This window comes from Procambarus clarkii, chromosome 94 (genome assembly GCF_040958095.1).
Source record: "Procambarus clarkii isolate CNS0578487 chromosome 94, FALCON_Pclarkii_2.0, whole genome shotgun sequence".
NCBI classification, from domain to species: domain Eukaryota; kingdom Metazoa; phylum Arthropoda; class Malacostraca; order Decapoda; family Cambaridae; genus Procambarus; species Procambarus clarkii.
In genome coordinates, this window is record NC_091243.1 from 4,385,785 (window position 1) to 4,411,506 (window position 25,722).

Consider the following 25,722-nt stretch of genomic DNA (forward strand, 5'->3'; position numbering starts at 1 on the left):
CACTCAGGTGTTGGCCCCAGAACACGTGCCCGCAGTGACGTCACGCCGCAGGAAGTTACCTGCGGCGTTACCACCATCCATCTCCCCCCCCTCACTATCCCCCCTCCCCCCACCCCCCTTTAAAAAGAGTTTTTCCCACCTAAAAAAAAAAATATCACCACAGCCGGATATCAGAACGCCCTCTGGCCGGAACAGTCACTACCAGTTCCTGATACAGCCGTGACGTCACGCTGTACTACGGTGCGACACAGTATACCTGTACGAATAACGGAGGGGGTGGGTGGGGGGGTGGGGGTTTCGTACACCAGTGAAACCAACATCCGTAAACACGTTGTCACACCAAGACGGCGTACACCTCCCCCCTCTCCTCTTCCCCCACGGCAACAATAACTCGTAATGCTAACATGGGTGTTTGTTGTGGGCGCGTGGGGGGCCGGCCAGGCTGTGGGAGAGAACGGATCAACACTGCAGGTTAGGGGGTGATGGAGGAACGTGTGGGTGGGACGCAGAACGGCGCCGGTTGTGTGGCGTCAAGGGCGTGACGGTCCTGCCTCTACACCAAGGAGCGTGACGGTCCTGCCTCTACACCAGGGGCGTGACGGTCGTGCCTCTACACCAGGGGCGTGACGGTCCTGCCTCTACACCAGGGGCGTGACAGTCGTGCCTCTACACCAGGGGCGTGACGGTCCTGCCTCTACACCAAGGGGCGTGACGGTCCTGCCTCTACACCAAGGGGCGTGACGGTCCTGCCTCTACACCAAGGGCGTGACGGCCCTGCCTCTACACCAAGGGGCGTGACGGCCCTGCCCTCTACACCAAGGGGCGTGACGGCCCTGCCCTCTACACCAAGGGGCGTGACGGCCCTGCCCTCTACACCAAGGGCGTGACGGCCCTGCCTCTACACCAGGGGCGTGACGGCCCTGCCCTCTGCACCAAGGGCATTAAGGCTGACAGAAGGAGGCTACAAGATATGAATATGAAAAAAATAAATGATACGCAAGCTACAGATATGATAAACCCAAGTAGCTACGTACAGGTGGAACGGAACGCAATCCTCGACCAGCTCAGCTGACGGCTGACGGAACCCCTGCAACACACGTGGCTGTTGATGCTAATAAATAATGACGGGTGTCATCTTGATGGTCACCCATAAGGAGCATGGGTGAGGATCTCAGCAGGGGGGGGGGGAGCATGTAGAGCATGGCCACCCGTGGCGCAGGGGGGGGGTGAGGTCGTGGGGGGGGGGTGAGGTCGTGGGGGGGGGGTGAGGTCAGACAGAGCATAACTGTGAAGGGTTGAGGTAGAGGGCTGAACGGACAGGTACCGGGAAGGGGGGGGGGGTGATACGGAGCTGGTTGTGGACAGATGAAGAGGGGGGGGGAGTGGGAGGGGACGATTGGGGGTGATTGGGGTGCCCACCTGGAGGTCTCAGGTAGGTTAGGTGGGGAAGGGATAGGGGGGGGGGGAGGAGGAGAGAAGAGGTGAGAGAGGGACATGGCCGCCCGCTGCCCACCACATCACCCCTTCGACACGTCGCCTATCCCTCCCTCCCCCCACACCCCCAACGCGCCCCCCCTCCTCCTCCTCACCGCCCCCCCCCACACCGACACCCTGCATACATAACACATACTCTCATTAGCTTTCTGTGACGCCTGATAAGTAACCCACGTGGGTCTCCTGGCGCCTATTCCTGCCCCCTCTCCCTGAGAGAGTTCCTACCGAGGGGCGAGAAAGTGGCTAGCCTTGAAACGGCCCCATCGAGGGACGAACCCCGGTGAAAAACTCCTACCTGAATGTCTAACCTTTGTGAGTTTGTGTGCAATAAGAAGTGGGGGGGGACGGGGACGGGAGGGGGGAGGGGGGGATCGGACCTTCCTCTCACTGGACAGGACACAAGACGGCGCTACCGGGATGATGTGACGGACCCGGCTAGGAGGAGGCTGCTGACATGGATACCTGCCGCCACACCTGCCGCCACACCTGCCGCCACACCTGCCTCCACACCGGCCTCCACACCTGCCCTGTCACCGCTCGGATACCTTGCCTGCGAGTCCAGCTTTAATACTTGTAAACAGAGGCTGTGAGCCTCCTGAGTTGGGGAGGGAGGGAAGTGGAGAAGGGGTAGGGAGTAGGAGGGAAGTGTAGGAGGGGGGGGGGAGGGAGGGAGGGAGAGAGGGAAGTGGAGAAGGGGTAGGGAGTAGGAGGGAAGTGTAGGAGGGGGGGGGGGAGGGAGGGAGGGAGAGAGGGAAGTGGAGAAGGGGTAGGGAGTAGGAGGGAATTGTAGGAGGGGGGGGGAGGGAGGGAGGGAGGGAAGTGGAATAGGGGGAGGGGAACAGGAGGAGAGGGGAATAAAGGAGAGGAAGGAAGGATGATTCAGCCAACAAACAGAAGGAAGACAAACATTATATATATATATTTACAATATAATGTCTGTTATCCAGCTCACAACACACGTAGCACCAGGTAAACTATTCTACCACCAGCCAGAGCCTCGAGTTCTAGCACTCGAGTTCTAGCATTCGAGTTCTAGCACTCGAGGTCTAGCACTCGAGGTCTAGCACTCGAGTTCTAGCACTCGAGGTCTAGCACTCGAGTTCTAGCACTCGAGGTCTAGCACTCGAGTTCTAGTACTCGAGTTCTAGCACTCGAGGTCTAGCACTCGAGTTCTAGCACTCGAGGTCTAGCATTCGAGTTCTAGCATTCGAGTTCTAGCACTCGTGTTCTAGCACTCGAGTTCTAGCACTCGAGGTCTAGCACTCGAGTTCTAGCACTCGAGGTCTAGCACTCGAGGTCTAGCACTCGAGTTCTAGCCCTCGAGTTCTAGCACTCGAGTTCTAGCACTCGAGTTCTAGCACTCGAGTAGTTACGAGGAGAGAGGAAGGTCCATGTAAGCCCCTAAGCCAATATAGCTGATATATTGAAAGCTGAACACTTGCATGATACACTTACATGATACACTTGCATGATACACTTGCATATGCATGATTGAACTTTATCATATCAGTACATGGCGTCTGCCTCACCTGTCTCCCAAACTCATTCATTTTCTGCAACTCTTGCACTGAATAACTTTGTTTTTTCCAGCGTCTCTGTGGTTCATCAAGGCACCTGGTTTGTTTGTGCTTTCCGCTAGCGAGCATATCTCCCACACTACGGGCTCACCATAGCCCGTGCTACTTGGAACTTTGTTCCAGGTAGCGAATCTTTAACAACAATAACATATCTCGGGTCTTTCTCTATTTTAATGTGGTTTAGTTATCTTGATAACTCTGGTCTCTTACTGCTGGCATAATTCTGGACGTTGATGGGCTTCTCGTAATACTATTGAATCACGTAGTGGGTTGTGAGTTGTGGCATTCAGTTGAGAGTTGTGACATTCAGTTGTGAGTTGTGACATTCAGTTGTGAGTTGTGGCATTCAGTTGTGAGTTGTGGCATTCAGTTGTGAGTTGTGACATTCAGTTGTGAGTTGTGAAATTCAGTTGTGAGTTGTGACATTCAGGTGTGAGTTGTGAAATTCAGTTGTGAGTTGTGACATTCAGTTGTGAGTTGTGACATTCAGTTGTGAGTTGTGACATTAACTCATGCTCAAAGTCTGTCTTAACATAATGAATATGAGTGTAAATCACGAATAAATTACCACTTGATGAATAACATGACGATGGCTGACCACGAAGCTAAATGATACAGGAAATTCCTAAAGCACCTTCGTATTAATATATTTTCAGAACAATTCTGAAGATGTATTGATTAATACGAAAGTACTTAAGGCATTTCCTGTCTAATTTTCCTCTGTGGTCAGAGGACATTGATGGGTTCCTCATAAAGCTATTGAATCACGTAGTAGGTTGTGAGTTGTGGCATTCAGTTGTGAGTTGTGACATTCAGTTGTGAGTTGTGACATTCAGTTGTGAGTCGTGAAATTCAGTTGTGAGTCGTGAAATTCAGTTGTGAGTTGTGGCATTCAGTTGTGAGTTGTGGCATTCAGTTGTGAGTCGTGAAATTCAGTTGTGAGTTGTGGCATTCAGTTGTGAGTTGTGAAATTCAGTTGTGAGTAAATATGACATGGTCACATGTTGAATATAAATAATATCCTGAATTTCTCCTTGTTTTGACTATTTTTAAACGCTATTCCTAAATTAACAAATTTTGCATATGATGTTGATGTGGTCGGGTTTATGTCTTCCGGAGACCAGTTAGGTGTGGCAGCTCCCCTGAGATCATTGGCTTATTCATCCTGTGAGCGGTAGCGCAAAAACGATAACAGCGGTTTGTGTTTAATTGAATCTCCTTCTTCGGATTAAACAATAATATCGATCAACAGAAGCGATCCCAAAACTGGACCCTGCGGGACTCCGCTTGTTACCGACCTCGTATTTCATGCGCCTTTTCTCGTTAATAATCTGTACCGCCTTGTCACTATGTCTTATTCTTTGTAATATACTTTTTTTTGGTTTCCTAATTTTTTGTTAATTGAATAGGCAAACCTTCCGTGAGGGAATGGTGTCGAAAACGTTTTGGCAATCCAATAATAAACACAGCTCATCCACCCTGATGGATGGACTGTGATGGATTGAAGATGGATTTTCATCATTACAGTATTTTAATCACTTTGTTGCAGAATTAATTGAGGTTGATGAAGCAGAATTTCCCGTCATCAAAATGGTCTTTATAAATGATGAAGTTGATCCTAGAGTTCTTTCTATTTTTTCCTCTAATATCTATCAAGAGACGCTCGTCAATGTCGCCTGTCTGTCGTTTGATGTTTTTGGACTAAATATATATATATTTTTTTAAATATTAATATTTATATAGGCTCTTTTCGAGACGTGTTGCAAGTGCACATGGTGATTGATTAGCCAGTTCTTTGACTTTTAATGTGTCAAGATGCCTCTAGTATCTCTTCACATTAGGTTCCGGATCTGCCATGATACTTGACCCTCTCCTCTCTACGTCACATGTTTAATCCCGGTTCGGATTAAAAAAAAAATTATTGTATTATTAAAAAAACAATTAAAAGATAATTTTTCCGATTTGATTGTTATGTCGTTACGAAACTTTTCCTGCTTCCGTCTCCTCCCGGATATGCTTGTTTACAGCCTCCTTTAATATTTTCAATTATTGATAACAAAAGAAGACTTTGGAAAAAAAAAAGATCTCCCCGCGATCTTTTGCGGCTTACTCTTTTTTGGTTCTGTTCTGTGAGCTCTGAATTCTCTATTTGTTCCATGTTTTCTTTGACTGAATCTTTTCCCTGCCTCGTGGTTCAGTTTGTTGAAGCAAGGGTTTACAGTCTCTTGTTGATCTAGGTGACTAAACCACACACTGGAAAGTGAAGGGACAACGACGTTTCGGTCCGTCCTGGACCATTCTCAAATCGATTGTGAGAATGGTCCAGGACGGACCGAAACGTCGTCGTCCCTTCACTTTCTAGTGTGTGTGGTTTGGTCAACATATTTCAGCCACGTTATTGTGACTCCTCGTCTGCATCTAGGTGACGTTCCGGTGTGGGTTAAACGTCTTGGCCAAATACTTTAATTCTACGATTAAATTGACTGTCTTTCTGTCAAGTTCTGTCTTCCATCGTATCTCAATTTCAAAATTCCATTGTTTGGCATATATATTCCATATCACTGGGGTAGTTCAATTATCTTCTCGGATTATATGTCGCTTTTTTCACCATCAGATAGGCCTACTCAGATACTATGCCGCTGTCGGTTCCATCAGATAGGCCGCCAGCCATACGGTGGGTTGCCATATACTGCCATATATGGTATATGCCATATAATGCCATATACTTACTGAGACATACGAGTCTCGGTAAGTATGTCAACGTTTTAAACTCTGTAGTTACTCGACTATTAAAATTCGACATACAATACAATTCAATTTTATTTAAAAAAAATGTGTGTACAAAAAACAGAGGAGTAATGTACAAATTGTAGGGACAGGATCTATTAAGTCTATTTCTAGACTTATGTCTACTATGCCTAGACAGGATCTATTAGTAGCGTATAATCTATTAAGCCACTATTACGCAAAACGTTTCGGGCAATACATATACAATACATATAATCCAATACAGTATTATCTCATGAACAAATTCACACGGGCCGTGATGAGGGCTCGAACCTACGTCCGGGATGATCCCAGACGCGCCTTATCACTCTATTGTGATTTGTGTGGGAATATACAGTATTATCTCGCTTGTGATAATACCGTATGCCAGTATTACTGAGTAGTGTTGATCTTACGCCTGACAGAGGGGAACACAGTGATCCGGTAATGAACTCTACTAGACAAAATAAGGAGAATGTCTAAAGTCTGGATCACAGGTGATTTCAATGCTGGTCACAAGGGGGTGTGGGACTAACATAGGTCGTGTATACTGGTCCTAAAAGATTGTTGTGTTTTTTTTCGGGCATTATATATGTACCTTTTTGTTATCGCTCAAGCACGCCTGTGTGTGTGGGGGGGAGGGGGGGTGGGTGGAACGTGCGAGAAAGATAAGCTGTTGATAAGCTATTTCCCTCCCTTCAAATCTCCATCCCGCCCCTCGCCATACCCTTCTCTTCGTCCCCTTCTACCCATCCCTTCCTCCCCAATCCTCCCCTCCCCAACCCTCCCCTCCCCAACCCTCCTCTCCCCAACCCTCCCCTCCCCAACCCTCCTCTCCCCAACCCTCCTCTCCCCAACCCTCCCCTCCTCATTTCCTCCTTCTCTTCCCCAAATTTCAAGCTTGTTAACAAAATAACGCACTCAAGTGCATGTATTTTTGGGGGGGTCTATGCTTTTGTATCATGTACTTTTCCAAGAAGGGGGGTCGCTCCCGCCGCCCCCCCCCCCCCCTTCGCCCAGCTCCCCGGCTCGACTTGGGTCTCCCGCTCACTCCTCCTCACTGAGTGATATAACTCGTTACCATTGGGGCTGGACTGATTACGGGGCTCACCATAGCCCGTGCTACATGGACACTTCGTTCTGAGTAGCTAAATCTAAAACAACAACGGCTGGAGTGAACAGATGTACAACCGTGAAAAAGGTATTGTTAACAGAGTGGTTATAGACTCTTATTGGGAAAATATATAGCATAACAAAGTTAGAACAATGTACTCACCTAGTTGTACTCACCTAGTTGTACTCACCTAGTTGTACTCACCTAGTTGTACTCACCTAGTTGTGCTTGCGGGGGTTGAGCTCTGGCTCTTTGGTCCCGCCTCTCAACTGTCAATCAACAAGTGTGAGACAGGATAAATGTTTAGGGTGAGTTTACAGCAATGTGCTGAGGCTGTGATGATGCTACGCTTCTCTTTCACAGATGTTCTGGTCCCATACAGATTCACAGATGTTATGGTACCATACAGATTCACAGATGTTCTGGTACCATACAGATTCACAGATGTTCTGGTACCATACAGATTCACAGATGTTATGGTACCATACAGATTCACAGATGTTCTGGTACCATACAGATTCACAGATGTTCTGGTACCATACAGATTCACAGATGTTATGGTACCATACAGATTCACAGATGTTCTGGTACCATACAGATTCACAGATGTTCTGGTACCATACAGATTCACAGATGTTCTGGTACCATACAGATTCACAGATGTTACTCTGCAGTCACACAGCTGATCTTACCAAACTGGTCATTCATTACACCTGCAACTGGTGTTGCTCAGCTAGTCTTCCCTCCACCCACAAATGCTGCCAAGTTAGTCTTGATTAGCCGAGTTATCTTGAGATATTTCGGGGCTTAGCGTTCCTACGGCCCGGTCGTCGACCAGACCTTCTTTTTGTTACACATCCCCAGGAAACAGCCCGTAGCAGCTGTCTAACTCCCAGATACTTATTTACTCCTAGGTAAACAGGAGCATGAGGGGTGAAAGAAACTCTGCCCATTTATTTCCACCTCCGCTGAGGGTCGAACCCGAAACCTTAGGACTACGAATACCGAGCGCTGTCAACTCAGACTACGAATACCGAGCGCTGTCCACTCAGCCGTCAGGTCCCCCTGACTCTTCTAACTCAAGTACCCGAGTCTGCTGTTGTATTTTATATAGTTCCGAATCTATTTGTTGTGTGTGTGGGGGGGGGGGAGGAGGGAGGGGGACTGGTGTTCTAAAGAGCATTTAAATGGCCGCGCCTTCACAGATTCCTTCCTACTGTGCGGGTAGTGAGGACACAACCTTCACAGTCTCCGTGGTGTAGTGGTAAGACACTCGCCTGGCGTTCCGCGAGCGCTATGTCATGGGTTCGTATCCTGGCCGGGGAGGATTTACTGGGCGCAATTCCTTAACTGTAGCCTCTGTTTAACGCAACAGTAAAATGTGTACTTGGATGAAAAAACGATTCTTCGCGGCAGGGGATCGTATTCCAGGGACTTGCCCGAAACGCTACGCGTACTAGTGGCTGTACAAGAATGTAACAACTCTTGTATATATCTCAAAAAAAAAAAAAAAATTGCCTGTGGGGTGGGGCAGGGGAGGCTGTGCTGGTGGCGTCCCCCCTCCCCAACACCACAAGGGAGGGGGAGGTGGGTGGGGGGAGCCACCACCGTGCAGGTCGGAGCAAGCAATATAGTTCCCACCTGTGTACAGTGGCACCCGGGGTTCAGATGGTCGGGGGGAAGAGATGGTAGTCTCGGAGGGGGTCCAGAGTGAGCTGACGCGAGGCCGGATATCCTAGAGTGCCAGCTGTAATCCACGTTAGGTGAGGGGACAGGACGAGTGTCCACTGATGGTGACACTCCATCCTGGTGACGTGGCGCCTTGGTTTAGGGTCTACGGGACACGGGCTCACCATAATAGCCCGTGCTACTTGCCCCGCTCCTGTGCCAGGTAAGCTACGGGCTCACCATAGCCCGTGCTACTTGCCCCGCTCCTGTGCCAGGTAAGCTACGGGCTCACCATAGCCCGTGCTACTTGCCCCGCTCCTGTGCCTGGTAAGCTACGGGCTCACCATAGCCCGTGCTACTTGCCCCGCTCCTGTGCCTGGTAAGCTACGGGCTCACCATAGCCCGTGCTACTTGCCCCGCTCCTGTGCCAGGTAAGCTACGGGCTCACCATAGCCCGTGCTACTTGCCCCGCTCCTGTGCCAAGTAAGCTACGGGCTCACAATAGCCCGTGCTACTTGCCCCGCTCCTGTGCCTGGTAAGCTACGGGCTCACCATAGCCCGTGCTACTTGCCCCGCTCCTGTGCCAGGTAAGCTACGGGCTCACCATAGCCCGTGCTACTTGCCCCGCTCCTGTGCCAGGTAAGCTACGGGCTCACCATAGCCCCTGCTACTTGCCCCGCTCCTGTGCCAGGTAAGCTACGGGCTCACCATAGCCCGTGCTACTTGCCCCGCTCCTGTGCCAGGTAAGCTACGGGCTCACCATAGCCCGTGCTACTTGCCCCGCTCCTGTGCCAGGTAAGCTACGGGCTCACCATAGCCCGTGCTACTTGCCCCGCTCCTGTGCCAGGTAAGCTACGGGCTCACCATAGCCCGTGCTACTTGCCCCGCTCCTGTGCCAGGTAAGCTACGGGCTCACCATAGCCCGTGCTACTTGCCCCGCTCCTGTGCCAGGTAAGCTACGGGCTCACCATAGCCCGTGCTACTTGCCCCGCTCCTGTGCCAGGTAAGCTACGGGCTCACCATAGCCCGTGCTACTTGCCCCGCTCCTGTGCCAGGTAAGCTACGGGCTCACCATAGCCCGTGCTACTTGCCCCGCTCCTGTGCCAGGTAAGCTACGGGCTCACCATAGCCCGTGCTACTTGCCCCGCTCCTGTGCCTGGTAAGCTACGGGCTCACCATAGCCCGTGCTACTTGCCCCGCTCCTGTGCCAGGTAAGCTACGGGCTCACCATAGCCCGTGCTACTTGCCCCGCTCCTGTGCCAGGTAAGCTACGGGCTCACCATAGCCCGTGCTACTTGCCCCGCTCCTGTGCCTGGTAAGCTACGGGCTCACCATAGCCCGTGCTACTTGCCCCGCTCCTGTGCCAGGTAAGCTACGGGCTCACCATAGCCCGTGCTACTTGCCCCGCTCCTGTGCCAGGTAAGCTACGGGCTCACCATAGCCCGTGCTACTTGCCCCGCTCCTGTGCCTGGTAAGCTACGGGCTCACCATAGCCCGTGCTACTTGCCCCGCTCCTGTGCCAGGTAAGCTACGGGCTCACCATAGCCCGTGCTACTTGCCCCGCTCCTGTGCCAGGTAAGCTACGGGCTCACCATAGCCCGTGCTACTTGCCCTGCTCCTGTGCCAGGTAAGCTACGGGCTCACCATAGCCCGTGCTACTTGGAACTTGTTCCGAGTAGCTAAATCTATAACAACAACTGGCATAGGAGCGCGTTGCTGGCGCCCGACATCCTGACGTTAGACAAGACAAACTCTCACCTTCAGCGTGTTAAACTGTGACCCTTGACCCAAGAGGTCAGGTCGGGTGGACCACGTGTTAGTGACCAGATACCACCCCTTCGCTAACTAGATAATTGTCCTATTATCTAATAGGACAATTATTAGTGTGTGTTCGGCTGCCTTAACTATTCCATCAAAATAACAGCTGCCGTTTTCACTGTTTCAGGCTATTTGTGTGGCTTAGCTGTGTGTGTGTGTGTTAGAAACAATGGGCAGAGTTTCTTTCACCCTGATGCCCTGTTACCTAGCAGTAAATAGGTACCTGGGAGTTAGTCAGCTGTTACGGGCTGCTTCCTGGGGGTGGAGGCCTGGTCGAGGACCGGGCCGCAGGGACACTAAGCCCCGAAATCATCTCAAGATAACCTCAAGAAGAGCTTCCACCTTTAATATGCGTTCTTGGCAAGAGATTGAAATTGAAATTGAAATAAGTTTATTGAGGTAAAATACACACAAAAGGGTGAGGTAGCTCAAGCTATTCTCACCCCGTTCAGTACATCGTGTTAATACATACATAGACACACATCACAAGCAATAAACGTATTACCGAACATTCTGAGAGATAAACATATACATTTCCTAATAGCAAGAGATGTTTCCTTCCACTCGGTCCGTCTAATTACCAAAAACTACCACATACTACACACGCTTCAGAAAGCTTCCTGGCAATACGTTAGTAATGAATAAATATGATATATTTACTCATTATAATGTTGGTGCTGAATGTACAACATGAAAAAACATAATTTTAATCCGAAAAAGTATCTTTTTATAAAGAAATTAGACGGAAATAAAAAGCTGGTGACGCCAAATCAAGTCGACGATCCAAGCTTCGGTTAGGTTAGGTTAGGTTAGGTTAAGTTCGATCAGCCTAACTTAATATATCATATTTATTCATTACTAACGTATTGCCAGGAAGTTTTCTGAAGCGTGTGTAGTATGTGGTAGTTTTTGGTAATTAGACGGACCCCTTCCACTTATAATTCTCCCTTCCATTGTCTTTCTCTTTACTCATTTCTCCTCTTGCTTCTTCCCCTCTTCCTCTCCACAGCTTTCATCCTGTCACAGCTTCTTTAATATTCCCTCTTATCATTCAGTAGCGCAGTCTATTGCTGCGAGGCTGCTTACATTCACTGCCCGGTTCACGAAATTGACGAACTGTCCCGTTTTCTGTTTCGGGTCCTCTGGCTTACTCGGTTAGATTAGGAGAGGACACTTTAAATTAACGGTTTTCATGTCGTTTTGAAACCTTAGGAGACTTTTCCTGCCCTCCTAAACCTCCAGAGAACACTTAACTTGCTGCTTTGGGTCCATTTCATTTGGAAAATTTATTTACATTTTTTTGAAAATTCCAATACGGCGATTTTTGGCCGTAGTGTATACGAGCGAAGAGCGACGTAATTTGTAAGAGAACGGGTTGACCACACAGGATAGTGGGGATGCTGTTTATTTTTATTGCCACATAAGACTGATGCTGCATATATTCACTTTAGCAGGTACTGTGCAGCAGGTACTGTGCAGCAGGTACTGTGCAGCAGGTACCATGCAGCAGGTACCATGCAGCAGGTACCATGCAGTCAGGCATGGCCTGGGACACAGCTTGACCAAGGTGTTGGGATGGTTGTGTGTGTGTGTGTCCATATACTTAAACACAAGGTCAAGCCTGTCTGCTTGCTTGCCTGCCCATCTGCCTGCATGCTTGCCTTCCTCCCTGGTTACCCAGTTATCTCCATGTAGCTTGCTTCCCTTAATGTTTGCCAACCTACCTGCCTGCCTCATATTTTTTCCCCAGCTTCTTTGACTGTATTCTGCCTGTCTGTCTGTCTTTTTTTCAGCTTGTATTTCCTCCTTCCTGCTTGTTTGACTGTATTCTGCTTGTCTGTCTGCCTGCCTGTCTGTTTTTTTCACCTTGTATTTCCTCCTTCCTGCTTGTTTGACTGTATTCTGCTTGTCTTGTCTGCTTCCTGCTTGTTTTTTTCACCTTGTATTTCCTCCTTCCTGCTTGTTTGACTCCTTTCCTGCCTGCATGGGTTACGTGTCTGCACGACTGTTGCTTTTTTTGTTTTTTTTTCCCCTCCTATCCACTTGCTTAACAACCTCTTTGCCTGCTTGCTTATCTGTTTGCTTACATGCTTTCTCTCCTACATCCACAACATTTTACTGTTTTTTGGATTGTTTGGGTGCCTGCAGTATTGCCTTGATCGCCCCGTCTGTCTGGTCGAAAGATCAAATGTGATTAATATCAAGTTCAAGTAAGTTTATTGAGACAAGAAAGAACTACATCTCAAAGGGATAGAGTAGCTTAGGCTATTTCTACCCCTCAAATGATTAATATTTGTGTACAGTATGGATTTGTGAACAACTTGAGGGAGCTTTAAATAGACGAGGGTAGATTAGCTGCTCAATCCTTTTGAGATATATTTGATTATCTCAATAAACTTATTTGAACTTGGTGGCAAGATGTGACGTCTCCCGGGTATAGACGCAGTATATATTGGTATACAGTAGATGGTATGAGCAGTGAGACGTGGTATGTTGTTGTGGTATGAGGCGTGGTATGTTGTTGTGGTATGAGGCGTGGTATGTTGTTGTGGTATGAGGCGTGGTATGTTGTTGTGGTATGAGGCGTGGTATGTTGTTGTGGTATGAGGCGTGGTATGTTGTTGTGGTATGAAGCGTGGTATGTTGTTGTGGTATGAGGCGTGGTATGTTGTTGTGGTATGAGGCGTGGTATGTTGTTGTGGTATGAGGCGTGGTATGTTGTTGTGGTATGAGGCGTGGTATGTTGTTGTGGTATGAGGCGTGGTATGTTGTTGTGGTATGAGGCGTGGTATGTTGTTGTGGTATGAGGCGTGGTATGTTGTTGTGGTATGAGGCGTGGTATGTTGTTGTGGTATGTTGTTGTGGTATGAGGCGTGGTATGTTGTTGTGGTATGAGGCGTGGTATGTTGTTGTGGTATAGACAGCAAGTTGGGACGTGACGTGGGAGAGCTGTTCCGGTGTATTGCATTTCTCCGTGATACTGTATTGTTTAGCTTCGTATTGTATTGTTCCGTGGTGATGTATTCTTCTTGATAATAATCAAGGGAGTAAAAAGAAGTGATTTTAGGTGATTTGGTTTATGGTGCAACTTGGGGTCGTGTGTTGGCATACACAGTGTGGCCTCTGCACGGTGCCTCGGCAGCCTCTGTGCAACTTTCCTGGTCTAGGCAGTGACTGGTGGAAGGGTCTGAGACTCCTGTCAATCTCTCGCCACTTACGTGCATTGAGCAGCGTTGGGCAAGCGTGTGGCGTGCGTCCAACAGCGTCTCCGGAGCCTCAGAGAGCATTGCAAGAATAGCGTCAGCACCATCAAGCCTGTTGACTAGACAACACACTAGAAGTTGAAGGGACGACGACGTTTTGGTCCGTCCTGAACCATTCTCAAGTCGATTGTGAGATCGACTTGAGAATGGTCCAGGACGGACCGAAACGTCGTCGTCCCTTCAACTTCTAGTGTGTGGTCTGGTCAACATACTTCAGCCACGTTATTGTGACTCATCGTCAGCACCATCAAGCCTGGCCTCGGGCCGGGCTTGGGGAGTAGAAGAATTCCCAGAACCCCATCAAGCAGGTATCAAGCAGGTACCAGACTCTGGACCAACATCACTAACGTACGTCTGATACCATACTACTTGTGTAAAGGAGGAAATGTAGATGTTTATCTCTCAGAATGTTCGGTAATACGTTTATTGCTTGTGATGTGTGTCTATGTATGTATTAACACGATGTACTGAACGGGGTGAGAATAGCTTGAGCTACCTCATCCCTTTGTGTGTATTTTACCTCAATAAACTTATTTCAATTTCAATTTTAAATTCAACATCACTAACAGAGTGTGTGTGAAAGTGGCCCAATCACCTCAGTTACCAACAAAAATGTGAATATTTTAAACCAAACAGCTAACGCGAATAGTATCACAATAAACGTCATCATAACACCACCAACACCATTAACAATAACAACGAAACAGCCATTAAGGTCAAACCATCCTAACTACTACGTCGTAACCTCTGCCATAATCACCTGTCACCGACACCAACAACATCGCTCTCAACAAGAGCAGCAGCGCTGTTTCGACACCCCCCCCCCCAAGTTCATTGTGTTACGTAAGCCTTTACGGCTACCATGCCCCCTCCCCCCCCCACCCCCCCCTGCTCAGTGTTCCACAGCTTCTCCACCAGCCACCAACACCGCACTCCCACACCCCACAGTGTTCACCCTGAAGATTCTCCTCCCTCTCACAGTGTTCACCTGAAGGGTCCATCACAAATCAACTCTACGGGGGAGCCGGTCGGCCGAGCGGACAGCACGCTGGACTTGTGATCCTGTGGTCCTGGGTTCGATCCCAGGCGCCGGCGAGAAACAATGAGCAGAGTTTCTTTCACCCAATGCCCCTGTTACCTAGCAGTAAAATAGGTACCTGGGTGTTAGTCAGCTGTCACGGGCTGCTTCCTGGGGGTGGAGGCCTGGTCGAGGACCGGGCCGCGGGAACACTACAAAGCCCCGAAATCATCTCAAGATAACCTCAAGATACACTAACAGTGGACACAGTAGCTAACTTTTTTTAATACAGTCTAAGGGCTCGCCATAGCCCGTGCTACTTGGAACTTTTTGTTCCTAGTAACGAATCTTAAACAAGAAACAGCAACAGCTAACTCTTCAGCCACGTTACTGTGACTCAAGTTCAAGTCCGTTTATTTGAGACAATAAAGTACATCTCAAAAGGATAGAGTAGCTTAGGTTAAGTCTACCCTCCTCTACTTCAAGACCTTCAAGTCCCTCACGCAAATCCAGTGAGTGCAAATCCACAAATCACAGTATAAGAATCACATTTAACACTGGAGGTTAACACAGTAAGCGCAGCATATAAGTGTTACACTCTTGGGGCAAAGTGCTGGTAGCTCCTAAGTGTTCTGTCTATCATACCATTATCACACAACCAAACAATTTGATGTGGTATACTACTGGACCTGTAATCATCGTCTGTGTACTGGGATATATGTATATCTTGAGTAGCACAGATACTACCACTCCTTTTCCACTCCCTTTCTACAGGTACTACTACTCCCTTTCCACAGGTACTACCACTCCCTTTCCACAGGTACTACCACTCCCTTTCCACAGATACTACCACTCCCTTTCCACAGGTACTATCACCCCTTTCCACAGGTACTACCACTCCCTTTCCACAGGTACTACCACTCCCTTTCCACAGGTACTACCACTCCCTTTCCACAGGTACTACCACGCCCTTTCCACAAACACGCCAAAGGTTTCAAAGGTTATAATCTCTTCGGACATTGACCCAAGTGACGGTTCACCTCATCCCTAAATATTTATATATTTTAAATCTATGTTTTGTCTTCATTAACTGTCAGACCCATACAAGGATCCGAATTTCTCAAATATCGTTAGAATATTTAAGATATCTCTCTCTGAAATCAAAAATATATATCATCTGCATAGATGATTAGACATATTAAATGTAGGTTAGACATAGATATGAATGAGATTGGGTGGATCTACATAAGAACATAAGAACAAAGGTAACTGCAGAAGGCCTATTGGCCCATACGAGGCAGCTCCTATCTATAACCACCCAATCCCACTCATATACTTGTCCAACCCGCGCTTTGTTGGGTTGTCTCATTCATTTTTTTTTTTTTTTTTTTTGAGATATATACAAGAGTTGTTACATTCTTGTAGAGCCACTAGTACGCGTAGCGTTTCGGGCAAGTCCCTAATCCTATGGTCCCTGGAATACGATCCCCTGCCGCGAAGAATCGTTTTTTCATCCAAGTACACATTTTACTGTTGCGTTAAACAGAGGCTACAGTTAAGGAATTGCGCCCAGTAAATCCTCCCCGGCCAGGATACGAACCCATGACATAGCGCTCGCGGAACGCCAGGCGAGTGTCTTACCACTACACCACGGAGACTAACATACTATATATAATATATACCTATGTATATGTATATAATATATACCTATGTATCTCATTCATATATACATAGGAGCTGCCTCGTATGGGTCAATACACCTTCTGCAGTTATCTTTATGTTCTTATTATTGTATCTGTTCTCCTAGGGGGGCATCCCTGGGTGGCTGTCCAATTAATACATTAAACAGAGTGGAAGTTAACAGATGTGTTAAGCCCCACCCTCTCCACCCCTTGTTTTGTTAACTGCAGAGTTGAAAAGATCTTTAGGTTAACAATCAACCTTGAAGCCTCACCTGAGCCTCGTTGATTATGCTGCACCTGTCATTTCTTGCTTTGGTAAAAGGGTTCTAAACAACTTGGAGAAGCTACAAAGATGAGGCCATCCCGCCAAACACACACCGAAACTACGACGTTGGTGCAACGTTCGAACAAGTTTTAAGCCCTCCTAACCAGTTATAACAACCAATATAGCAAGTTGTAACAACGTTCTAATACGTCATAAGCACGTTAAGCCAAGATGTAACAACTTTATTACAAGTTGTAACAAGCGGAAAATAGAGACAGTTTCGGTTTGTGTTTCCAGGGATGAGAATAATTTGACGACGCCCAAGAAATGAAATAGTTGAAAGTAATGGAAATGGAATGGAACTTACTGAGTATTGGGGGATACAGTTTCTCGGATAAATGTCTCCTCAGTGATGAGACTAACAAGGGGTGGTGGAACTAATGACATAAGCCATTCAGTCAAAATGATGGAAAGAAATGAACAGTGTATTTTTAGGTACAATAAGAGAGTGAGATCTTTATTTTGAATTGTTAAAAAATTTCATGTCTTGCATGAATGCACTTCATTACCCGAGGATAATTAACGCCACCTTGGCAACAATGTAACGCAGAGATGGGGACTGTTTCCCTGCAAAATAATAATTATTTATTACCATTCAGGCCAATTCAAGTCCAACCACTTGGACTGGACGGTAGAGCGACGGTCTCGATTCATTCAGGTCGGCGTTCAATCTCCGACCGTCCAAGTGGTCGAGCACCATCCTCCCCACCCCCTTGTCCAATCCCAAATCCTTATCCTAACCCCTTCCAAGGGCTATATAGTGGTAATGGCTTGGCACTTTCCCCTGATAGTTCCTTCAAGCGAAGTCAAGACAATATATGAATGAATAATTTAAAAAAATATATGAATTGAACATTTGGCATGGGAACCATCACAGTAAACAAGCAGAGGACGGTAAGGCAGGATGTGGGGTCAGGTTACCTTGAGATGATTTCGGGGCTTAGCGTCCCCGCGGCCCGGTCCTCAACCAGGCCTTCTTTTTTTTAACACATTCCTAGGAAGCAGCCCGTAGCAGCTGTCTAATCCCCAGGTACCTATTTACTGCGCGGTAACAGGGTCATCAGGGTGAAAGAAACTCTGCCCATTTGTTTCGATCCACTGGGGAATCGAACCCGGAACCTTAGGACTACGAATTCGAAGCGCTGTCCACTCAGCTGGCAGGCCCCTCCTGAACCACGGGTCAACAATGCCTCTTCAACACAAGCTGAACTTCAATTGATTGATGAAGATTAAGCCACCCAAGAGGTGGTACGGGCATGAATAGCCCGTAAGTGGAGGCCCTTTTGAGCCATTACCAGTATCAAAAGATGATACTGGAGATCTGTGGAGGCGCGACTGCACCCTGCGTGACGGGAGATGTCTCCCGGACCAAATGGTGACCAAATGGTGAACTTCAATTATTGTTAGCTGCCTAAAGGAGGTAAAGAGTAGTAAAAATGAGTGTTTGGTTAGCACCTTTAGCAAAAAAACTAATTTTTAATAAGATTAAGGTGTGGCAGTCGGCCACACCTTAATCTCATCATCATCAAGCCAGGTGTTTCATCAAGCCAGGTTTCATCAAGGTGGACATTTTCAAGAGGAAACTAGACTTATTCCTCCAAGGAGTGCCGGACCAACCGGGCTGTGGTGGGTATGTGGGCCTGCGGGCCGCTCCAAGCAACAGCCTGGTGGACCAAACTCTCACAAGTCGAGCCTGGCCTCGGGCCGGGCTTGGGGAGTAGAAGAACTCCCAGAACCCCATCAACCAGGTATCAACCAGGTAAGCCAAGCGGTCAGACTGCTTCTTCAGGTGACGGGTGACCAACGTCGGAATCTTTGATGCTGGGTCATATGACCTCCTGACCTCACGACGTCAGTTTGTGTCGTGAGGTCAGGCGTCGTGGTCTAGTCTGGTGATCCATCATGTTTGTTCATGATGGTAATACAGGTTCGAACCCTGGCCGGCTCATAGAGTTCGTAAGTGATATATATAAATATATATATATATATATATATATATATATATATATATATATATATATATATATATATATATATATATATATATATAATATGACAATGTCAGACCACGGAGGAAAATGAAACAGGAATTTCCTTAAGTACTTTCGTATATTAAATACATCTTCAGAAGGAATGAATTGATGAATTGAGTATTGATTCCTTCTGAAGATGTATTTAATATACGAAAGTACTTAAGGAAATTCCTGTTTCATTTTCCTCCGTGGTCTGACATTGTCACATTCTTAAATCACGTGTTTATTTTCGTGATATACACACACATATATATATATATATATATATATATTTATATATATATATATGATAAAATATTGGGTGATTTTGTAATGGTAGATGTATTAGTAGTAGCAGTGGAAGTATTAGTAAATAGATGTATTTTTTCTATTTTATAAATTAATACATGATTGTAGCTCTCATCACTAGGAAGTGATGTGGTGGAGGCTGACTCCATACACAGTTTGAAATGTAGATATGATAGAGCCCAAAAGGCTCAGGAATCTGTACACCAATTGATTGACAGTTATGAGGCGGGACCAAAGAGACGAGGCTCAACCCCCGCAAGCACAAATAGATGAGTACACACACACACACACACACACACACACACACACACACACACACACACACACACACACACACACACACACACACTCACACACACATTAAGCTACTGGCAGCTGCGGCACTTACCTCAGCGTCCTACTTAAATGGACCTTAATACCCTGATAACGTCTCATTGCACGGATCAACGACATGCAAAGTGAAATAGTCAACATTGCACAGCTTCCAACCTCAAGTTCTGAAGCCTCCCTGACAAGTTACGAAGCTGCTCTTGCAACGAGTAGGGTCTATAAACCTAATCTGTCGTGACCTAACCTAATCTATCCTGACCTAACCTAATCTATCCTGACCTAACCTAATCTGTCCTGACCTAACCTAATCTGTCCTGACCTAACCTAATCTGTCCTGACCTAACCTAATCTGTCCTGACCTAACCTAATCTGTCCTGACCTAACCTAATCTTTCCTGACCTAACCTAATCTTTTCTGACCTAACCTAATCTGTCCTGACCAAACCTAATCTGTCCTGACCTAACCTAATCTTTCTGACCTAACCTAATATGTCCTGACCTAACCTAATCTGTCCTGACCTAACCCAAAGAAAATCAAATCAAATCTGCTGTGCTGAAGAACTAGCTCGTTACTACACGGCGATCTGTTAATAGAAGACAATAGTCTCACTCAGGGCTGGTTGGGGGCGTGGGATGGGGATGATAGTTGGGGGCGTGGGATGAGGATGATAGGATGGGCGGCAGGATGACATTATTGCTACAAATGACCGCGGGCTACTGCAGGGAGCCCCACGGGGAAGGGCTGCCTGTATCTGTGTCTGTCTGTGGCTGTGTTTGTGGCTGTGTCTGTAGCTGTGTCTGTGTCTGCGTGGACTTACCTGGCACAGGAGCGACCCTGTAACTTGTGTCGGAGCTTTATTGTCCATCTTCTCTCGTAAATAAAGCTCAACTTTATTACAACACCACCATCACCTGTCATCAGAGATCGATAACTTACCAGCTTCATAAGCCTGTAATCAGCTAGGCAGCATCCTAGCACTACAGCTAGGCAGCATCCTAGCAGCACCAGCTAGGCAGCATCCTAGCAGCACCAGCTAGGCAGCATCCTAGCAGCACCAGCTAGGCAGCATCCTAGCAGCACCAGCTAGGCAGCATCCCAGCAGCACCAGCTAGGCAGCATCCTAGCAGCACCAGCTAGGCAGCATCCTAGCAGCACCAGCTAGGCAGCATCCCAGCAGCACCAGCTAGGCAGCATCCCAGCAGCACCAGCTAGGCAGCATCCCAGCAGCACCAGCTAGGCAGCATCCCAGCAGCACCAGCTAGGCAGCATCCCAGCAGCACCAGCTAGGCAGCATCCCAGCAGCCCCAGCTAGGCAGCATCCCAGCAGCATGAGCTAGGCAGCATCATGATGCATATCATCACAGCTCCTTCCTTGTGGCATCCTTATTAACTCTCGCTCCACTACTGTGCCCACCGCTGTCCCAGCTCTCACCTCTGTCCCAGCCCTCACCTCTGTCCCAGCCCTGACCTCTGTCCCAGCCCTGACCTCTGTCCCAGCCCTGACCTCTGTCCCAGCCACAGGCTTGGGCTGGAGCAATTGTGGGTTTCACTCAAGGAACTTCGGCTTTTTCTAGAAGTTCTGCGTGTGTGCGTGCATGTGCGTGCATGTGTGTGCGTACGTGCCTATGCCCATAGACTCCTAACTATGCGCCTGTCAATTTGTCACGAAGGAACAACGACTGATTGAAATCTCTCAGATGTGGATTAATTAAGCGTAATACTGTTGATGTCTCGACGGATGCAGAAAGATGATTAATTGAGCGTAATACTGTTGATGTCTCGACGGATGCAGAAAGATGATACGAACTTTTCTACTTTTCCAATCTTGGCTATTGACCCTCTCGAGGCTTGCTTCTGACCACAGTACCGACACTGGGGATTAAAATCATTTTTCCAAGCCATATGTACCCAACGAGAACACTTCGAAACATAGAATCTGGTCCTCAATGCTCTTAGTAACTTGCCTGTAGCTAAGTCTTTGTGTGAAACTTTATTCCTGAGCATCACGTACCTATCTATCTTGAGATGCTATCTTGAGATGTTATCTTGAGATGATTTCGGGGCTTTAGTGTCCCCGCGGCCCGGTCCTCGACCAGGCCTCCACCCCCAGGAAGCAGCCCGTGACAGCTGACTAACAACCAGGTACCTATTTTACTGCTAGGTAACAGGGGCATAGGGTGAAAGAAACTCTGCCCATTGTTTCTCGCCGGCGCCCGGGATCGAACCCGGGACCACAGGATCACAAGACCAGCGTGCTGTCCGCTCGGCCGACCGGTTCCCAGAGGGGCCACAGTCTAGAAATCTCTTTTTCCGCTCGAACCTTATTCATAGATATTCATGGAATTGATGGAGATCCTGGATTCTCCGATCATATGTTGGAAAAGTGATGAACAGGGCCGTGACGAGGATTCGAACCTGCGTCCGAGAGCATCCCAGACGCTGCCTTAATCGACTGAGCTACGACATGGTCAAAAGGAGTTGAAATCCCCCATGTGGATTTGTTCATTTGATGCATCACGCAGTTGTGATTTCTGTGTGTGTTGGAAAAGTGATTTTCAGCTCTTCTTAGTGTCATGTTTTGTATTTCTTCTTGTTGGTTTTGCATGTTTTTATTTTTTAATGTGTGTATTGGAGGGTATTTGTATAAGGTGCGGGGTATACAGCTATTTGTATAGCTGTATACTTAAATATAAGTATACAGCTATACTTATATTTATAAGTATAGCTGTATATTCATACCGAGATGTCGGAATCTCAGTTCGTCTAAGGCGGTTGTTCATTTTTTACTGTCATTTAAGTCAGTTTTGATCCCTGTCCTATTAATCTTGAGTCTTAATATTCTACCAACATTCATAGGCTGGATTGGGACTGTTTAAGGATAATGGGTTCTTAAACTTGTTGGCATTGTTTCTTGTTGGCATTGTGTGTATTATTTGGAACTTTTATTGATTGGTACTAATTCTCCATTGATTTTCAAAGTTGTTTATGAATTCTATCCCCATCATGGTTTTGTTGGTCCGAAACGTTGTGCTCACCTAGTTGTGTTTGCGGGGGTTGAGCTCTGGCTCTTTGGTCCCGCCAAATTTGGTCCAACGTCAATGATGGTCCGTGTTGGCACATTATATGAGTTACGTCGTCCGAATATTCGCTATGTTGGGGAAGGGGCAAGTTAGCAGTTAGTTAAAAAGAGTGGATGATAGGCTGTTCCCTTGTGGTACTCCACTTTTAAGTTCGATTTCGTCACCCAAGTAGCTGCAAATACGGAGCTTAGCTGTTCCGTTGACTAGGAAGCTGCATTGTGTGGCAGTGAATCACTGCGAAACCTTATGGGGTTGTATGGGGTTCCTCTGTGGCTGTATGGGGCTCCTCTGTGGCTGTATGGGGCTCCTCTGTGGCTGTATGGGGCTCCTCTGTGGCTGTATGGGGCTCGTCTTCGGCTGCTGAATGCATATTATCTGATGTTATACTTCTGTGCCTCATGCATGTACAGCGTGTGTGTGGCACTGTGCCACGTGTCGTGGTGGCGTGATGGAGAGTAGCAGGGATAGGGGATGAGTGCCCCCCCCCCCTGGGGTTGTGGGATGAGGGGGGAGGCCAGGATGGGCGGCTCCCCAGGGTGTTGTGGGTGAGTATTGAGGGTACGTCATCCCCTCGCGCCTTCCTCCTCGTCTGCCCAGGGGGTTGTGGGTGAGTATTGAGGGTACGTCATCCCCTCGCGCCTTCCTCCTCGTCTGCTTCTCTCCTTAAAGCGACCAAACATTTCCTCGTGGTAAAATAACGTGTTTTTATTACAGTGGCATTTCTTGCAAAGCATTGGGGGGGGATCTATCAGGAGAAAGCGCCAAGCTTTTATGACTATATAGCACTTTGAAGGGGTCAGGATAAGGATTTGGGATGGGACGGGGGAAGGAATGGTGCCCAACCACTTGGACGGTCGGGGATTGAACGTCGAGCTGCGTGAAGCGAGACAGTCAGTCAGTCAGAGAAAGACAAACATACAAAGATAGACAGACAGATACAGACATGTTTGTCTGTGACCCCTCCAAGTGACTGTTGGCAGGCAGAAAGACAGACACAGAGAGGCAGACACATACAAAGACACACAGACACAGACAGAGAAAGGCCTGGACAAATACGGTAAAGCAAGATGATGTGTCAGAGAGAGAGAGAGAGAGAGAGGTGATGACGGTCAAGCAGCCTCTTGGAACGAACAATTCTCAGAATAAGGACTCGGGAATCTGACCACTTCTGAGGAGAGCGCCTCCTCTGGCCCCCCCCCCCTCTCTCACACCACCCACTTCACACTCCTCACTCCTCACTTCTCACTCCTTCACTCCTCGCTTCTCTAGTGCAGCCACTCGCCCGTGCTTCACCCTCCAGCATCACCAGTCACTACAGCAACCTTAATCACTCTCTCAACTTGTCCAATATTCCCTCTTTAAAAAATCAGTTTGATTCACATAAGCGCTCGATTCATATAGGTTCTTGAGGTCCCATCCTTTACAATCCCTATGGACGTCAAAAGCTAAGGTTCTTGAGCAATTGAGTTATGACTGGTGTGTGTGTTTACTATTTGTGCTTATTATTTGGGTCTGCAGAATCGAGCTATTAGCTCTTGGACCCCGCCTTTCTGGCCTATCTATTTTTTCCTATATTATGGCTACTACATATATTTCTCTCTAACACACACACACACACACACACACATTCCCAGGAAGCAGCCCGTAGCAGCTCTCTGACTCCCAGGTACATATTTACTTCTAGATGAACAGACCCATCAGGGTGAAAGAAACTGCTCAATTATTTCTGCCTCAGCCAGGAATTGAACCCGGGCCCTTAGGACTACGACCCGAGAGCGCTGTCTACTCACCTCGAGGGCCCCCCCCCCCCCCCCCAACATCAATGCCCCCAATGCGAGCACTCCCCCCCCCCCCCAACGCACGCACGCAATGTGTGTGTGTACTCACCTATTCACCTATTTGTGCTTGCAGGATCGAGCATTGACTCTTGGATCCCGCCTTTCCAGCTATCGGTTGTTTACAGCAATGACTCCTGTCCCATTTCCCTATCATACCTAGTTTTAAAAGTATGAATAGAGTTTGCTTCCACAACACACACACAATGTGTGTGTGCGTGTGTGTGTGAATGCCGGTGACTGTGTGCGTGTTTGTGTACGCTGATGGCAGTGTGTGTGCCTCACATACGCCAATTATGGCGAGTGAACACCGGTAAAACCCGGACGAACTGGTTATGGGTCATTTACGCATTCTGGTGGTTGGCCCTCCTCACTACGCCTCTCCTCTTGAACACTCATTGAATTGAATTTTGCCTCGAAAGGCGAGTTTGTATATGGCAGCGTCACTCGTCCTGCGAGTGAACACACTGCCATGGCAACATGGTCACTCATCCTGTGAGTGAACATACCGCCATGGCAACATGGTCACTCATCCTGTGAGTGAACATACCGTCATGGCAACATGGTCACTCATCTTGTGAGTGAACATACCGTCATGGCAACATGGTCACTCATCCTGTGAGTGAACATACCGTCATGGCAACATGGTCACTTATCCTGCGAGTGAACATGCCGTCATGGCAACATGGTCACTCATCCTGCGAGTGAACATACCGTCATGGCAACATGGTCACTCATCTTGTGAGTGAACATACCGTCATGGCATCATGTACACCGCCCCCTCCCCCCTCAATAAGACGTAAATCATCTCTGTTCATCCTGTCACTTGTACCCAGACGCAGCTGGGACTTAAGTAACTTTAACAATTGATCAATCAAAAAGATTAACATTGATCAAACCCTTAAAGTTACGTTATCTCTTAATATATGTTTAGCAACAGAGTTTCCCCCATCACTTCAATCGAGCCAAAGAATCAAACAATGCATTCTAATGCATTACTTATGCATCCTATTGTATTACATGTCCATTCTAATGTATTACCTATGCATTCTGGTATCTATTTCAGTATTAAGTGTAATTCTTATGAAACCAGTTTGAAATACAGTATGTAAATGACAATCGACTTGAGAATGGCCCAGGACGGACCGAAACGTCGTCGTCCCTTCACTTTCTAGTGTGTGGTCTGGTCAACATATTTCAGCCACGTTATTGTGACTCCTCGTCTTCACAGTGTGTAAATGTTGTGCCCATTTGGGGTAAGAATACCCTGGATTAGAGAGAGAGAATATGACAAACACAGCCAAGGGGCCACACGAGAGACTCCACCCACATTATTTCTGGCGTGTTGAGTGATGATGGAGGAGAAGTACGCTTTTTTTAAGTCGTGTTTTTTGTGTTCTCTCTCTCTTGTGTGTGTTGGGGATGGTGCGG

General features: G+C 47.6%; 1 protein-coding gene across 2 annotated transcripts in view; it reads right to left on the reverse strand.

Moving 5' to 3' along the window:
- The window catches only part of LOC123747273 (innexin inx2), a 194,461-nt gene that overhangs the window by 51,593 nt on the left and 117,146 nt on the right, over positions 1-25,722 (reverse strand). The window lies entirely within an intron of this gene.